Below are 14,867 nucleotides of genomic sequence, written 5' to 3'. Positions count from 1 at the left end.
AGCAATCTAGACTATTTAAGTTGTTGCTATCCTTCTTTGTGGGGACATTGTTGATTGTCATGTCAAGTACGGAAGTACTTTGTGGACACCGTCTGCTCCACACGCTGTAACGTAAGTCTTTGCTGTCGTCCAGTATTCTGTTTTTGTTTACTTTATCGCCAGTTCAGTTGTAGTTTCGTTCTGCATAGCCATCCCTAAGCTTCAATGCCTTTTCTTAGCGGCATTCGCCTTTTGTTTATTTTTGGTTTAAGCGTTAAATACCTTTTTACCTGCGCACTGCCTCCCGCTGTCGTCTGCATATTGTGATCACGACAAACCATGTTCCTGACATCTACAAAGCAATTAGCTACCAGCTGCCACCTATTGATATGAAAGAGTATAACACGGTTACTCTGCCGAGCTGTAGACAGCACAGACACTCAACAACGGCACATTTGCGGATTATAATTACTGGTTTGCAAGCAAAAAATATTTTTAACCCAATTAAGTGAAATGATATACTAAATTGGCCCTAGTGTGTGAATGTGAGTGTGAATGTTGTCTGTCTATCTGTGTTGGCCCTGCGATCCATCCCATCCATTTTCTACCGCTTGTCCCTTTTGGGGTCGCGGGGGGTGCTGGAGCCTATCTCAGCTGCATTCGGGGGAAGGCGGGGTACACCCTGGACAAGTCGCCACCTCATCACAGGGCCCGTGAAATACAGTGGTTGAAAAACACTGCTTTAGCCCCACCCTGGTGGCTCCCTGGACCTCTTTCAGAGATGTGTGAAAATGGAAAAAGATGAAGAAAAAAAAAATATTTTCAGTAGGAGAACAAACATGACACAAACCTTCCTAATAGTTAGAAATCTCACTGTTTGTACAAACCCTGTTTCCATATAAGTTGGGAAATTGTGTTAGATGTAAATATAAACGGAATACAATGATTTACAAATCATTTTCAACCCATATTCAGTTGAATATGCTACAAAGACAACATATTTGATGTTCAAACTGATAAAACATTTTTTTTTTTGCAAATAATCATTAACTTTAGAATTTGATGCCAGCAACACGTGACAAAGAAGTTGGGAAAGGTGGCAATAAATACTGATAAAGTTGAGGAATGCTCATTAAACACTTATTTAGAACATCCCACAGGTGAACAGGCAAATTGGGAACAGGTGGGTGCCATGATTGGGTATAAAAGTAGATTCCATGAAATGCTCAGTCATTCACAAACAAGGATGGGGCGAGGGTCACCACTTTGTCAACAAATGCGTGAGCAAACTGTTGAACAGTTTAAGAAAACCCTTTCTCAACCAGCTATTGCAAGGAATTTAGGGATTTCACCATCTACGGTCCGTAATATCATCAAAGGGTTCAGAGAATCTGGAGAAATCACTGCACGTAAGCAGCTAAGCCCGTGACCTTCGATCCCTCAGGCTGTATTGCATCAACAAGCGACATCAGTGTGTAAAGGATATCACCACATGGGCTCAGGAACACTTCAGAAACCCACTGTCAGTAACTACAGTTGGTCGCTACATCTGTAAGTGCAAGTTAAAACTCCTATGCAAGGCGAAAACCGTTTATAAACAACACCCAGAAACGCTGTCGGCTTCGCTGGGCCTGAGCTCATCTAAGATGGACTGATACCAAGTGGAAAAGTGCTCTGTGGTCTGACGAGTCCATATTTTAAATTTTTTTTGGAAACTGTGGACGTCGTGTCCTCCGGACCAAAGAGGAAAAGAACCATCCGGATTGTTATAGGCACAAAGTTGAAAAGCCAGCATGTGTGATGGTATGGGGGTGTATTAGTGCCCAAGACATGGGTAACTTACACATCTGTGAAGGCGCCATTAATGCTGAAAGGTACATACAGGTTTTGGAGCAACATATGTTGCCATCCAAGCAACGTTACCATGGACGCCCCTGCTTATTTCAGCAAGACAATGCCAATAGTAAAAGAGTGCGGGTACTAGACTGGCCTGCCTGTAGTCCAGACCTGTCTCCCATTGAAAATGTGTGGCGCATTATGAAGCCTAAAATACCACAACGGAGACCCCCGGACTGTTGAACAACTTAAGCTGTACATCAAGCAAGAATGGGAAAGAATTCCACCTGAGAAGCTTTAAAAATGTGTCTCCTCAGTTCCCAAACGTTTACTGAGTGTTGTTAAAAGGAAAGGCCATGTAACACAGTGGTGAACATGCCCTTTCCCAACTACTTTGGCACGTGTTGCAGCCATGAAATTCTAAGTTAACTATTATTTGCAACAACAAAAAAAAAGTTTATGAGTTTGAACATCAAATAGCTTGTCTTTGTAGTGCATTCAATTGAATATGGGTTGAAAAGGATTTGCAAATCATTGTATTCCGTTTATATTTACATCTAACACAATTTCCCAACTCATATGGAAACAGGGTTTGTATTATACATACTTTACTGATGAGAGTATTTGACAAGCACCGTTTTGTCCTACTAATTTCAGTGATCCTTGAACTCATTGTAGTTTGTACAACTTTCTCCGACGCTGCCACAGAAAGACGTGTTTTATGCCACTACTTCTTTGTCTCATTTTGTCCACCAAACGTTTTATGCTGTGCGTGAATGCACAAAGGTGAGCTTTGTGGATTTTATTGACTTGTTGGAGTGTTAATCAGGCATATTTGTTCAGTGCATGACAGCAAGCTAATCGATGCTAACATGCTATTTAGGCTAGCTGTATGTACATATTGCATCATTATGCCTTGTTTGTAGGTATATTTGAGCTCATTTAATTTCCTTTACTTATTTATGTCTTCTGTGTAGATAATTTATATTTGAATGCCTCATGACACATTATCTGTATGTAATATTGGCTGCTTTTATCATAGTTGTTTGTGTGCCATGTTGTTCCAGACCACAGCAAACATTACCCAGCTTGCAAATATTGTAATGAATCCATTAGAAGAAGACAGCCTGCCGTTTTATAAAACTTGGACACACACATCTATACCTTTGGCCATTTTGAGACAGTCTGTTTCTAACTTTATTCAAGGGTTCTTGAATGCACCACAGTTATAGGCAATGAGATACAAAAGCAAAACTTGTAAATCACGTTCTCCTATGCTGCCACAGATAGATTAATTATATTTTTAACTTTCTTCTATCACCTTACACTTGTTGGTACTGCGTGTGAATGCATAAAGGTGATCTTTGATGACATTACGACGTCTGTGTTGATTAACGTGTTCAAAGCAAAGTTTGCCCGTTATCCAGGTGGAACGAACCATGTTGTATATTTAATAGGAGGCGTAGTCTTATTTTGGTTCAAGCAACTTATTTTATCTAAACATTTATGTTGTCGTTTTTTTTTAGAACTTAAATATTTAAATGAAAATGTGTTCAAAAATAAAGTTTAAAATAGTGTGTAACCTATTATTTCAGTTAAAGTAGACTTTTAAAAGAAGTGGGAGCCATTCTGTTACAATCTGAATCTGTTAGAGACAGTTACAAAACACAAGGAGGCTAAAGTTTAAAAGCTTCGTTCCCACAGTGTTTGATTCAAGAACTCCTTCATTCCGCTCTCCACCCAGCTGTATAATCACTCGCCATACAGCAATAGATGATATCTGTCTATTATCTGACACCTTCTATGTTAGCTACTTCTCTTTGTTTTTAATTTCTATTTTCTATTTTCTGCTGGATTTACTCTCTATTTTTGCTGCAGCTGTCACATATACTGTAATATTGTACATGGTAATTGTTATATATTGTATATATTATATAGACATAATATAATATATCAGTATATATAATATACTGTACATATATTATGTAAATATTACGTATTGTTATATTTTATATCGCTATATTTAGTCTATTTATACCTGCATTGTCCTTTCCATCCTTACACTTTCCATCATTGTAACTGAGCTACTGTGTGGAACAATTTCCCTTGTGGATCATTAAAGTTTGTCTAAGTCTAAAACTAACTTGAATCCCTTAAATAAGTTACTATGGGTTGCCATGGTAACCTAGTTTGACTTCTGTTATTGGCATGAAAAAAAAAAACCCTATGAAATAATGCTGAAAAGTACAAGTTCACTTAAAACAAATTAAAATATCCATTCATCCATCCATCTTCTTCCGTTTATCCGAGGTCGGGTCGCGGGGGCAGCAGCCTAAGCAGAGAAGCCCAGACATCCCTCTCCCCGGCCTCTTCGTCCAGCTCCTCCCGGGGATCCCGTGATTTTACCTGTTACCTATCCACTTCATGCCTTGTGGCACATAAGGCCCTCACAGATCTTCTCCACTTCTCACGATCGGCCGCTGCAGTCCTCGCCTCCGACCACGAGTTCCATCCTCCCTCTTTCTTTTCTTTCTCAACGCCTCCAGGTGGTCTTTGGTCTTCCCTTTCTTCTTTCCCCCTCTGGTGCCCAGCTCATGGCTATGCTGCAATTGTTGTTGTGGTCCTGCCGTAGTATGTGTCCAATCATCTTCCATCTTCGTAGCCTTACATCCTCACTGAGTGGCTTCATATTCGCTCTTTCCAGCAGTTCTTCAGTACTGATGTCATCTTGCCAGCAGATTCTGAATATTCTTCGTAGGCATCTGTAATGGAATACGTCAACCACCCTGTTATCTCCTCTGTTCATTTTCCAGGTTTCACACCCTTATAGCAATACTGGTACCACTAGTGTCTTGTACAGTTTTAGTTCTGTTCTTCTAGTGATGCTGTTGGAGCTGCAGGTCTTTCCAAGTCTGATGAATGCGCCTCTCGCTTTCGACAGTCTATTCTTCAGGTCCTTCATGCCGCCTCCCTCTTTACAAACTATGGCTCCCAAGTAGGTGAACTGGTCTACGTCTTCGACATCTTGTCCATTGATTTGGATTTTTTCCTGGTTTCTTGCATTGATCCACATCAGTTTTAGTCTTTTGTGTATTGATCCTGAGTCCTACTCGCCCGGCTTCTTCGTCCATCCATGTTGTTTTACTCTGTATGTGCTGTTTTGTGGAGGACAGTAATGCTACGTCATCTGCAAAGTTCAGGTCGTCGAGTTTTGATGTTAGCTTCCAGCGAATTCCATTCTCTCCCTCTTTAACTGTTCTTCGCATTATCCAATCCATTGTAGTGGATTGTCCGAAGCTTAAACAGCAAAAAAAAAAGTGAATTTAGTACAAAAAGTTTATTTACCCATAGTCAAAAGTGCATGTCGGATTGAGCTGTCCATGCAGACAAACAAACATCCTCCGGAGGACACAAGAATCAAGCAATCTCCCTCAGCCCTTGCCACTTGGCCATTTGATCTGTTTCCCCATGCCCCAAGGTCCCGTTGTTTTCGACATGTTTGTTTTGCAACATCCTTGAATCCCTTAGTCATGCTTAGACAATCAAAACATTTTGTAGAATGGTCAGAGCGACTCCATATTCAACTTTGTCCTACATCTGGTCCTTCAATGGTATAGAATAGAAGAGAAATTAAATGAGCAGACATTCTTAATAGACACGAAATATAGTTCAAATGTCAGAAATTCTACCACACCATCACCATTAAGAACAGGAATCCGAACATATTACATTCTTGTTTGACACCAGTTTTAATTTTGAACCACTCGCATGTTTCTCCTTGGTCTTCTACTGCGCACTGGAAGTCTTCGTAAAATGTTTTCACCGTTCTCACAATCTTCTCTGGAATTTCATATTTCTTCATAATCATCCACAGGCTTTCCTCTGATGTATTTCCGAAAAAAACTAACTCTAAAACAAAATTGCACATTTCTTAAAAACTACTAAAATCGTGCCCGGATTTGACCTGGACCGACTTCTGGTTCTGACGTGGCAATCAACAATCGTTATGACGCATTTTCGGTACGTTGGACTACAAAAAAAATGGCGGATACCTCAAAGGGGTCCTATCATACAAAACCAACTTTTCTTACCAACTGGTACCTGCTGTTGTGTATTTGGGATCTGCATAAGTCCCGGAAATTTTTTAAATCAAACCGCGGAGGCATAAATTTACCCAATCCTCCATTATAGTCCGAGGCTGTAATTGATAAGTTCCTTCCTTTTCCCTATCCTTTTGTTGCGGGGCAGACTGGCTTGTACATGCACATGCATCCTCCGCTGCTGGTATATAGCTCTAATATCATCTCTCAGCTATGGACGCGCTAAAAACTACAACAAAGATGGCGGTGGAGAATACGCCCATGAAATGGAGCCACGCAAATGAGACGGCCCACAAAACGAAGGAACAATCAAAAAGCAGCTTGAAGATGATCTGTAAAACATAATCTATGCAACATTTGGACCAAAGAACCACCGTGACATGTTATGTAGACCACAAGGAAGTGTTTGAAATGTCGAAAAAAACCCTCCAATTTGACCACTTTAAAAAACTACAAAACAAAATGGCGACCAGATGTGACCGAGCAATCATATATCATTATGACGTAGTTGCGGGTATGGCACCGCCCACTTAGTGTAGGGGGTAGCGGGGGGTGTATATTGTAGCGTCCCGGAAGAGTTAGTGCTGTACGGGGTTCTGTGTATTTGTTCTGTTGTGTTTATGTTGTGTTACGGTGCGGATGTTCTCCCGAAATGTGTTTGTAATTCTTGTTTGGTGTGGGTTCACAGTGTGGCGCATATTTGTAACAGTTTTAAAGTTGTTTATACGGTCACCCTCAGTGTGACCTGTATGGCTGTTGACCAAGTATGCAATGCATTCACTTGTGTGTGTCAAAAGCTGTAGATATTATGTGATTGGGCCGGCACGCAAAGGCAGTGCCTTTAAGGTTTATTGGCGCTCTGTACTTCTCCCTACGTCCGTGTACATAGCAGCGTTTTAAAAAGTCATACATTTTACTTTTTGAAACCAATACAGATAATTTTAAAGCATTTATCGGCCGATAATATCGGCAGTCCGATATTATCGGACATCTCTAGTTATGAATATACGTTTTGTTTGGTGCTGTACCTTAAAATAGTTTGGGTATTTTGTGCACACTGAACCTTTTACAAAACATTGTGTTGTTGAAGCCATTTTCCTGGGTAATTGTCTTGATAAAACATGCTTAATAATAATAATAATAATAATATTTCCCCTTCTCTTATCTGAGCCATTTCAACTTGAACCATCTGGAAGCTAATTTTGCTAATTGTGTTGACGTTATGTAAGAGCGGCACACTGCACCTCTCCGCCATGCACTGTCACTGAATTGGGATCCTTGTCTATGGACTGCAAAGAGGATGACCTTGAAGGAGGAGCAAGAAAATGTCGGCAAGGGAAAAGGTGGTGGCCAGGTCAAATGATTCAGAAGCAGGAGTGTTTTGACTCACGGACGAGTCCAATAAACACTGAGAAGGCCTTCTTGTTATATTCTCATCATAGAGGTTATATCTCATCATATTCTCATCACTTTCATCAGCACTGAGGAATCTTTATTTGATTTGATTACAATAATGAAGTCAAGCACGTGATGTATTGCTGTTCTTTTGGGAGTGTTTACATATACAAGCCAATATTCTACTTTGTCAAATAACTTCTCCCTTTTGTTCAATGTGTAACCTTTTTAACCCTTTTGGAGCACCATACCTTCTTGCTTGTATTGGAGTTTTGTTGTCTTCCTCTGGTTTATTATATGAAATATAGTAATAATAAAAACTAGATCAAAATTTCAATGGACCTGCATGAGACTCTTCCAATCAGGAGTTGTAAAAACATAAATAAGTCAATCAATTCACATCCAAATCGAGATTTTTCTTCATATATTTATTTGTATAAATCGATCAATAATTTTGGAAACTCGATTAAGGAAAAAAATGTCCATCTATATATATATATATATATATATATATATATATATATATATATATATATATATATATATATATATATATATATATATATATATATATATATATATATATATATATATATATATATATTTGATTAATAATTTTGGAGTATCGACTAAGAAAACTATATATATTTATTTATCTGTATAGCTATCTGTCTATATATACACTATGCATATATAGTATATACATATACAGTATATATATATATATATATATATGTATGCAATTATTTTTTTCTTAAATTTTTAAAATTACTTATGTATATATATTGCAGTTTTTATTTCATTTTGAAAATAAATTATATAAAACAATCTATATAATATGTATATATATGGATTATATAGATTTATTAAAATAATGAAGTCAAGCGCAAATATATACATACATACATATATGTATATATATACAAATGCATATGTACACACATATTTTTAAATCAAAAATATCAAACTACCATTATTGATATTATTATTATTATTGATACTGTGGCTTTCATACATTTTTGGTTTTCAGCATTGTATTGAATTAATTAATGATTAAATTAGAGTTGGGGTTGCTCTACAGTATTTTCTTTTTTTGGATTGATTAATATTCTGTGATTTTTGTAAATACAAATCCAATTTAAAAAAAAAAAAATTAAATACGTTTTTTTTAGGCCAACACTGCAAATGTAAGTATTTATGTAACCTGTAACCTGTTTTGAAAAGGTTTTATTATAATTTCAATACCAAATAATATAGTACTGGAATCATGTTGAATTGAGAATCGAATTGGAATCCAATTGAATCGTGAGGCGCTCCAAAATTCCCACTTCTACTTCCAATTCTTCAATATGTAACCATACCGTCTTGCTTGTGTTTTTGTTTGTGTGTTCTGAATCACCCATAAATAATAATAATAATATTTTAAGCACTGATGTGTTGCGAAAACGTATAGAAAAATTACAACAGCAAAAACCTTTCCATAAACATAACTGTAATCATCTATAAACAATATAAAACGTAAATAATAACATTATGAAAAATGTATAAACACTGGCTATAATGTATATGTTACTTAGTGTAGTTCTCCGGTTCTAACGCGAGATGGCAGTGTTTGCCTACGACACCCGGACATGTGCGGCTGACATTGTCACGTGACACTCATCTGTTGAGTCGACAGGACTTTTACAGTGACACACTTGTAAGACTAGTCATGGCTTACAACACATAAAGCCACTGCAGGAGAATCATTTTTTAAGGGCCCTCTACATATCATTGCTACCACGCCATCCTAGCAGTACAAAAATCATAATTCTTCCAAAGTGTCTTTCTTTCTTAACGATCCAAGGACGGATTTCAGAAATCTGCAAATGGAAATGTAGTCTCACCTAACAGAACAACAAACTGACATCATCAGTCCGGGTTTGCTAAAGTTCAGCTGGGATAGGCTCCAAACTCCTGTGCTAGAACAGGAAAATGCAACACAGAAATAAATAAAAATAATACTTGTCAGGTTCGAGATTTTGTTGGCGTTGTTGGTCTGGATGCCAGGATGCAGAGACGGCAGGCGAAGTGCAGGTAATAGGCCTCTATCGGAGAAAGTGCAGGAAGAACAAACAAATTTTTTAATTGGGGTTAATTGGGTTAAAGGCCTACTGAAATGAATTTTTTTTATTTAAACGGGGATAGCAGATCCATTCTATGTGTCATACTTATACATTTCGCGATATTGCCATATTTTTGCTGAAAGGATTTAGTATAGAACAACGACGATAAAGTTTGCAACTTTTGGTCTCTGATAAAAAAAAGCCTTGCCCCTACCGAAAGTAGCGTGACGACACCGGAGGAAGGACTGCTCATATTTTCCTATTGTTTACACCAGCAGCGAGAGAGATTTGGACCGAGAAAGCGACGATTACCCCGTTAATTTGAGCGAGGATGAAAGATTTGTGGATGAGGAACGTGAAAGTGAAGGACTAACTAGCGTGCAGTGCAGAAAGTATCTTTTTTCGCTCTGACCGTAACTTAGGTACAAGGGTTCATTGGATTCCATACTCTCTCCTTTTTCTATTGTGGATCACGGATTTGTATTTTAAACCACCTCGGATACTATATCCTCTTGAGAATGAGAGTCGAGAACGCGAAATAGACATTCACAGTGACTTTTATCTCTACGGCAATACATCGATGAAGCTCTTTAGCTACAGAGCTAACGTGATAGCATCGGGCTTTACTGCATATAGAAACAAAACAAATAAGTCCCTGACCGGAAGGATAGACAGAAGATCAACAATACTACCAAACTCTGGACATGTAAATAAACGGTTAATGCTTTCCAGCTTGGCGAAGCTTAATAATGCTGTTGCTAACGACGCCATTGAAGCTAACTGAGCTACGGAACCTCGACAGAGCTATGCTAAAAACATTAGCTCTGCACCTACGCCAGCTCTCATCTGCTCATCACGACCCGTGCTCACCTGCGTTTCAGCGATCGACGGTGCGACGAAGGACTTCACCCGATCACCGATGCGGTTGGCGGCCCGGAGACGGAGGAAGTCAAGGTGAAGTCGTTCGGCTAGCGCGTCTGCTATCCTCAAAGTGCTCCTGGTTGTGTTGCTGTAGTCCGCCGCTAATACACCGATCGCACCTACAGCTTTCTTCTTTGCAGTCTCCAATGTTCACTAAACAAATTGCAAAACATTCACCAACACAGATGTCCAGAATACTGTGGAATTTTGAAATGAAAACAGAGCTTTTTGTATTGGATTCAATGGGCTCCGAATACTTCCGCTTCCACTGTTGACGTCACGCGCAAACGTCATCATATCGAAACGTTTTCAGCCGGAAGTTTCCCGGGAAATTAAAAATTGCACTTTATAAGTTAACCCGGCTGTATTGGCGTGTGTTGCAATGTTAAGATTTCATCATTGATATATAAACTATCAGACTGCGTGGTCGGTAGTAGTGGGTTTCAGTAGGCCTTTAAGATAGCCCAACAACAAAGCAAAGCAAAGCAAAGCAAATAATCAAGCAAGTAGCAGAGGACCAAGCTGAACTAAATATAACAGTAAGTAACAATACAAACTGGTGCACTCCAAGCTTCTTCAAGCAAGAGTGAAGGTGAAACATACGGCGACAAAGAGGAACGAGACATAACAAAATATAAGTGTCAAACAGGAAAGTGGTGGAAACACAGGAAATGAACTATCGTCCAAAGCCGCCACGTGGAATGGTTTCCTCCCACAATCCAAAAACATGCAGACTAACTTAAGAAGGTTCTAGCTCTTCCATGACGCTGAACAGGAAAGATAGTAGAAAATAATGAATAAACCAAGGACTATGCCCTTTCTCTCATAATAAAAATTAAGAATACAGCCATGTTAACATAACTGAAGTGAAAATAGCATGTTTAAATTACGATACAGTTTTTCTTTATTTTTCTCAAGTTGCTGCGCCTCCCCTTAAGTTCCCTGGAGCCTCTGACTTTTGAAAAACTGCTGACTAACTAGCGTGTGTCGTATGGGCAGAGGTGGGTAGAGTAGACAAAAATGGTTCTCATGTAAGAGTATCGTAACTTTAGAGCAGTTCTTCTCAAATAGTGGGGGGACGGGCCCCTCGCTGCGTGTCCCCAGTGGAAATGCTTTATCAGGATCATGCAGTACCATGCTTTGAAAAGCTGTGCACAAGCAAAATGTGCTCATTGAAGCCATTAATGCTGACTTCCTTGTTTTATTTATTTAAAAACCAATCTGCACAAATTGTTAATTTTTTCACTAATTTTTGTTTTGTAGACTTAAGTGTTTTATATTTTAATCTCCTGAGTTAATGTTGATGCTCAATTTAAATTGATAATTTTTTATCGAGTTAATATAACAAAAATTTTAGTATCAAAGGGTTCAAGTCGGTCAAGAAGTGTTAATAGTTTAAATAAAGATTTACATATTTTTTTTTATTTCAGGCAAATTGATTAACCTTAAATTTTTACAAGGAGTGTTTTACTATTAGAAAAAACAAGTAAAAGTAAAACGTATTTAATTTATGATGCATTAAAATTAGTAAAATGTATCCATAAAGTTACTTAAGTACCGTAAATTACGGAATAGAAGCCTGCACTTTGCACTCTGCGGTTTATAAAAGGGTGCGGCTAATTTATGGATTTTTCTTCACTGGGGCCATGAAAAAGTTAAAAAAAAAAAGAAAAAACAAGCAATTATGCTGAGGTGTTTTATTATTTGCGCTATTGCGCCATCTTTCGGACGAGTTTGCTTACTGCAGGTGCTGCAGTGTCCATCCAGTCGTGCTTTTTTTTCTTTTTCAGACGTCCATAGTGTTTCTACTCGCTTGGATTCTTCATTCATCACTCCAAGCAACATTTGTAAGCTTTACAATACAACTAAAACAATTCTTACTTACTAAACCGTCCCATGTGTGATGTCCGCAGGAGTGTTTTCATGCATTTTCGTAAGTGCTATCGTAATGTAATGACGCGAACGTCGTTAGCATGAGCTAATATGCTCACACGTCTTCGAGTGTGCTTGTATCAACTTAAAATGGCATTCTCTTTGTATTGTTTCAGTTTTACAAATTCGTCAATAAACTGACCAAAACGTCACCGTGGAGTTATTGAGTCTGTTTAGCTGATTGGAGAGCTCGCTTCCGCAGATAGTGGGTCCATGACGATGACTTCTGTTTTGTTTGATCAGCCGTTTTACTGTCGTGGTACAGGCAGCGTTTGGAAACAATCAAGGTATGTAAATGTCATGATACGTGGTCCGGATAATGTTTTGTTATGTTCTGTTAGTTTTAAACTCTATGAATTCCTGTTTTTGTGCACCCTTGTTTTAGTTACCATGGTTACTTGCTATTTCCATCTGTCTCTGATTAGTGTTCGCTTGCTCACCTGCTTCCCGAGCACTAATCAGAGGCATTATTTAAGCCTGCTTTTGCCGGTCAGTCGACCTGGCGTCATTGTTTGCTTCATGCAACCTGTCTACGAAAGTTTTGCTTGTCTCCTAGCCAATGCTAAGTGGTAGCCTTGTCTTTGTGAGTATTGCTTGTCTCAAGTCCATGCTAAGTGATAGCGATAGCTCCAAGTGCGATCAGCACGTGGTGCCTTCGGCTTGTTTTCCGTTTTTTGTACTCCTTTGATTTCTTGAAAAATTAAATCATGTTTTTACCTGCACGCTTTGTCCGGAGTGGTCCGTCTGCATTTCGGGAGAACAAACCCCGCAGTAAGCTGCGAAAACCCCGTCATGACAGTAAATAAACATCCATCCATCCATCCATCCATCCATTTTCTACCGCTTGTCCCTTTCGGGCTCACGGGGGGTGCTGGAGTCAAACATTTACCCAAAAATTATGTGTAAATAACTCATGTCGCAACGTATATATCTGCAGTTTATAGTCTGGTGCGGCTATATATATATATATATATATATATATATATATATATATACATATATATATATATATATATATATATATATATATATATATATATATATATATATATATATATATATATATATATATATATATATATATATATACACTACCGTTCAAAAGTTTGGGGTCACATTGAAATGTCCTTATTTTTGAAGGAAAAGCACTGTACTTTTCAATGAAGGTAACTTTAAACTAGTCTTAACTTTAAAGAAATACACTCTATACATTGCTAATGTGGTAAATGACTATTCTAACTGCAAATGTCTGGTTTTTGGTGCAATATCTACATAGGTGTATAGAGGCCAATTTCCAGCAACTATCACTCCAGTGTTCTAATGGTACAATGTGTTTGCTCATTGGCTCAGAAGGCTAATTGATGATTAGAAAACCCTTGTGCAATCATGTTCACACATCTGAAAACAGTTTAGCTCGTTACAGAAGCTACAAAACTGACCTTCCTTTGAGCAGATTGAGTTTCTGGAGCATCACATTAGTGGGGTAAATTATACGCTCAAAATGGCCAGAAAAAGAGAACTTTCATCTGAAACTCAACAGTCTATACTTGTTCTTAGAAATGAAGGCTATTCCATAAAATTGTTTGGGTGACCCCAAACTTTTGAACGGTAGTGTATATATATATATATATATATATATATATATATATATATATATATATATATATATATATATATATATATATATATATATATATATATATATATATATATATATATATATATATATATATATATCAGTGGCGTGCCGTCACTAGAGGCAGGGGAGGCATGGCCTCACCTGCCATCATGGAAAGAAAAAAAAAAGTAAAAAGAAAAAAAATTAATTAAATTGTTATATGTATCCAGTGATTATACTAAAGTTATTTTCCATTTAACTTCACCAGTTTTAGATTATTTTTATTTCTATTTTCACATTTGCCGTTCAAATACTGAGAAGAGACGGTGCGGTGATCAGCAGCCAGTTGAGGCACGTCACTGATTTGTGCCTCAACATGGATTGTGTGCAATGACTCGGCTAACTGCTGGCCTGCTGTGCAGTGAGACTGTATTGCTATATGAATTATATTATACATTTCCATAGTTTAGTTAGCTGAGGTATATAATGTACAGTGTATTTTGTCAACAACTCTATGTGTGTAACGTATTTCTTGTGCTGAGCGATCATAAAACTGGAGGCTCGTCTCATAACCCCGCCTCCTGGTGCCAAGCACCTCCGCCGCAGAATGCACCCCTGACGGGAGCGCCGCGGCCACACCAACCAAAGCCCACACCCAAATCCTCCACGTGCAAGACCGAATCCACCCAAAAAAAGTCACTTAACAAGAAGCCAAAAAGTGCAAAAACAACAATGCTCGCGCGGCGCGCCGGAGGAGACGTGAACAGGGACACAACATTAGGTACACCTGCAGACGGAAGCGCGGATTTCATATTTCATTCATTCACAACTCTTCCAACATGAACACCACTGCTCCCGCACTTATAAGTAAAGGTAAGACCATAATAACGTTTTTTTTTATTAAATGTGCTTTTTTGTGTGCATGCTACAGTTTGTAGATGTAAAGTTAAGTTAAAGTAGCAATGATTGTCACACACACAC

At 38.2% G+C, this 14,867-nt stretch overlaps 1 protein-coding gene across 1 annotated transcript in view; it reads right to left on the bottom strand.

The window, feature by feature from the left end:
- katnbl1 (katanin p80 subunit B-like 1) overlaps positions 1–9,333 on the bottom strand; it is a 37,080-nt gene extending 27,747 nt beyond the window's left edge. The window contains exon 1 of the mRNA XM_062034345.1: positions 9,315–9,333. The gene's annotated coding sequence lies outside the window, so the exon portion shown is untranslated. The remainder of the gene's footprint in view (positions 1–9,314) is intronic.
- Between the last annotated feature and the right edge of the window lie 5,534 nt (positions 9,334–14,867).

This window comes from Entelurus aequoreus, linkage group LG23 (genome assembly GCF_033978785.1).
Source record: "Entelurus aequoreus isolate RoL-2023_Sb linkage group LG23, RoL_Eaeq_v1.1, whole genome shotgun sequence".
Taxonomy (NCBI): domain Eukaryota; kingdom Metazoa; phylum Chordata; class Actinopteri; order Syngnathiformes; family Syngnathidae; genus Entelurus; species Entelurus aequoreus.
The sequence above is the reverse complement of the archived record's forward strand: the minus strand, read 5'-3'. Positions and strand labels throughout refer to the sequence as shown.